Raw genomic sequence first — 4,116 nt, 5'->3', positions numbered from 1 at the left:
ACTAGAAAGCCATCTGTAAAGGATAAATTACAATCTAAATATCAGCAGCTGACAGTACAAACACACAGAGGTTACTATATTTTTTGCTGCATCTTACCAGACTGACGTTGCCCGTATATACTTAAGGGTTGTGCTTCAAATTTGTCCTCATCATAAATCAGGAATTTGCTGCCATGGCTTTGGATCCAATAGAACTTGCATGGTGCTTCTTTTTGTAAACGGTCTTCATCCAGATCTTCATCTTTGAGAGAAAAACATCATTTACAAAATTGATTGCTTACCAAGTACATGTATGTATATATATATAATATATATATATATATATATATATATATATATATATATATATATATATATATATATATATATATATATATATATATATATAGGAAATGTAATTCTGTGATGAGTCTGGACCTATGATAATAATTTTGGATTTTGATTTGCATTAGTGTCAAAGGAGAGATATAATTGTGTATCATTGACATAGAAATGGTAACTGATATTGTGTTTTTTAATAAAATGACCAAGTGGTAGCATGTAAATGGAAAATAGTAAGGTCCCAAGAACAGATCCCTGTGGAATTCCATATTATAGCTGATTGATAATTCCCAATTTCCACACAGAACGGCCTTCCTGAAAGTTAAGAACAGAACCAATCTAAAACCGAACCTGAAATGCCCACCCAATTTTTAAGATGTTCAATTAAAATACTATGATCAGTGTCAAAAGCCACAGACAGGTCCAACAGGAGTAACCCTCTGTTCATACAATAAAATCAATCAATCTAGCAGTACACTTACCTCACATAATAATATCAACAATATATTTCTGCAATTTTATGAAAAATTGTACACTTCTCAAGCTCGTGCACTATCTGATGTTATCAAACAGTTTTTACATGCATGTAAATTGCCCACATTAGCACAAAGGGATCAGATTTCCTTGAAGATGGAAATCGCATGTGAGGAAATAAGAAAAACAATTAATTCCCTAAATAATGGTAAGAGTCAAGGGCCAAACGGGATATGCAATGAGTTTTATTAAAAGTTCAACAACATAATAGCCCCACACCTGTAGAGGATGTACAAGAAGGCTTTCGAGGTCGGCATGATACCAACAACATTAAATGAAGCTACTATTACACTTATTCCAAAGACAGGGAAAGACTTAGAGCAGGTAGGTTCATATAGACCAGTTTACTATTAAACACCGACCAGAAAATCTTGGCCAAGTCCTGAACTAAACACTCACACCCACCCACACACGACACCCTGATCAAATAAGGTTCATCCTGAACAGACACTCGTTTCGTTTGTTAATATCTGTTCCCTTAATGCCAGGCACTGTTTGTCTATTATTGCACATTAGTTAAGTTATCTGATCTGTTTGCTCCATGGTGTTGCATTTGGGTTTGTCTTTTTTGTTTTTTGTTTTATTTCGTTTGTTTGTTTGTGTCATGATCCTGTCACGGTCTGGCTCTACTAAGTTCAGGTCTCACTCACCACAACCTTCTCACTGCTTTAATGTGATTATCTAATCATGTGCAGTGCTGGTTATGGAGTGACTTGTTTAGTGTTTAGTCAGCCTTCATCTAGACATCACTCTCTTAGGTTTATTTATCCATGATCATTTATGTGACACTTCTGTTATCCAGTCCTTTTGGTCATGTAATTTTACTCATTCATACAATGAGTTGCCAGTTTTTATGAGCATATCTTATTTCACCACAGTAGTGATGTCTGTATATTGTTTGTGTTCAACATTAGAAGGACTTTAAGCATCACTATCACTGCAGTCACCTCATTCCCCTTCCCTGTCCATCTCCCTACACACAAACTATCAAGAGACAGTTTTGCCTTTCTCGCTGGTGTTATACAGGAGCAATTCTTATGAGGAAAATGTAATTTGAGACATTACTGCATTTTATTTTATTTTATAGGAACAATCAGATCCTTTGTACTGTGTAGTTCTGTTTTGCTCTGTTCTGCCAGATTTGCTTTGCCTGCATGAACCTGAATAAAGAGTTATTCTTCAAGATCCTGTTGCCTGCTGCTGTTTCTTGCGTTTTGTTTGGCCTTTTTACTCCCTTGTATTGTTTTTGTTGTTAAACATCTGAAATGAGGCATGATATGCACTCCAAGAAAGTTTGTATTACTGCTGTACACATGCTTGATAATACAAATATTTGAAAGAGAATTGCCTTACCTTCTCCAGTCCCTTTAAATAGAGAGCGTTGGTCAGTAGAAGAGAAGATTTCAGGGTTTATATACAAACATTCAAAAAAGAATAGAGATAATGTTAAAATTATAGTTATAACAAACACAATATATTATTATACAAAATATAATAGTGATACATAATTCAGCTATTGAGAAAGAAGACAGGATGGAAGCACTTTTACCTTTAAAGTAGAAGGCATTCTTACAAATACCAACAAAGTGAAAAGGGAGGCAGTTCTTAGTAGACATCAGGTAGACCTGGTGAAAAACAAGTCTTTTTTAGATTATGGAATATCCACAGGGTCTGCATTACTGCCTGCCACAGTGTCTTTTTTTGTGCTGCTAATGGGTGGCGCCAATTTTTCAAGTTCTACACAGTGGCTTTAAGGTTGTATATTACATACAGATATGTGACAAATTAAAGAAAAAAGAAAAGTTATGATGTTGTTTTGTGTTTGTTAGGGTTGAGATCTGGGCCATCTCAGCAGTTTTATACATGTAAGAGAGCTTGATAGAGTGTGTACATATTTAATTATAGCATGCATTACACCTGTATGGAAGCACCCACCTGGTTATTTAGGTGTATTTGCTTTAATTTGTCACCAGTCTGTACACCTGAGCAACTCACAACCCCGGCCAGCTCAAAGAAAAGACAACAAAACCTTAAAACAACAGTCAGGTTCCATATGAACATGGAAACAGGTTTTTCTTGCTATTCATACCGACCATTAGAAGATCCCTTCATAATGCAATTACAATGGAAGTGATGAGGGACAAAATCCACAGTCCTCCTTCTATGCAAAAATGTATTTAAACATTTATCTGAAGCTAATATGAAGCTTCAGTGTCCAAATGAGTCAAATCAAGTAGATATCTTTCAATGTTACAGTCTTTTTAGTGCCAAAGTTCCTCTTTTTGTTACTATACTTCCACCGCAGCTTAACAGGGAAACACCATCAGAGGAAACACAAAGAGGGAATTTGATGCTAAAAAGACTGTAAATGTGGCAGATATCCACTTGATAAGACTAACTCAGACTGCTGAAGCCTCATATAAGCTTCACATCAACTTTTAAATGCATTTTTGCACCAAATGATTGTGTGGACATGCTGTGGATTTTGGTCCCCATCACTTACATTGAAAGCACATTTGAAGGAGATCTTTTAATAACCAGTATAAACAGGAGGAATGATTACAGAGAGGGAAACCTCTTTCACTGTTTATATGGACACCTGACTTTTGTTTTAAGACACACTTGAAAAGCACGTTTGATTAAAAAAAAAAAAATTATTATTACCTTTTGTTAGAGACGTGATGAAAACCGGCGGGTTTCTCTCTGTCCTCGGGCGGCTCGTCCACACCTTTCATGATATTTGAGTGACAGACAGGAAAATCAGCCCAAATAATTACAGCAACAACAACAAAAACTTCCTACCAAGCCGTCAAATGAAAGTCGTTCAGTGTTAACATTGTTCGTCTGTGTCTGTTGCCTACTCCAGGTCTTTAAATGACGACAAGAAAAGAGATGCGATGTTACCTCCTAGGCTTGTCACTTGCTGCCACACTGAAATCTGCTCACGGGAAATTTGTAGAGGTGGGACGATAGAAGGATGGGACGAATTCATGCGTGAATTATGATAACCTCAGTCAGGGTTTTTTTTCCTAAGTGTTTTTATTCTTCTTTAGGCATGAAAAAAATATTTGAACTTCATTTTTTTTTTAATATGCATTTTTCAAGGAGTTTTCCACATGTCAACTAACCAATGAATAAAATGATATATTATTTGAAAACTATAAAATAATATATATATTCAAAGCTGTTAAACTAGTGTTTTAACATATTTCAACATATTCTAATACTGTTCAATACAATGCAAAAACGTTGAACCTTGGT

At 35.4% G+C, this 4,116-nt stretch overlaps 1 long non-coding RNA gene across 2 annotated transcripts; it reads right to left on the bottom strand.

Moving 5' to 3' along the window:
• Positions 1-209: 209 nt before the first annotated feature.
• LOC122984643 lies at positions 210-3,889 on the bottom strand. 2 transcript variants are annotated; one of them, XR_006403941.1, is made up of 5 exons: positions 3,760-3,889; positions 3,520-3,583; positions 2,405-2,480; positions 2,209-2,220; positions 210-241 (listed from the first exon to the last, which is right to left on the bottom strand). It is a non-coding gene; the product is annotated as an uncharacterized LOC122984643 (long non-coding RNA). The 2 variants fall into 2 exon arrangements; XR_006403940.1 differs by lacking the exon at positions 3,760-3,889 and having other exon boundaries at positions 3,520-3,753.
• Positions 3,890-4,116: the final 227 nt, after the last annotated feature.

Source organism: Thunnus albacares, chromosome 6 (genome assembly GCF_914725855.1).
Source record: "Thunnus albacares chromosome 6, fThuAlb1.1, whole genome shotgun sequence".
In the NCBI taxonomy this organism is placed as follows: Eukaryota; Metazoa; Chordata; class Actinopteri; order Scombriformes; family Scombridae; genus Thunnus; species Thunnus albacares.
This window is presented reverse-complemented; position numbering and strand designations above follow the sequence as displayed.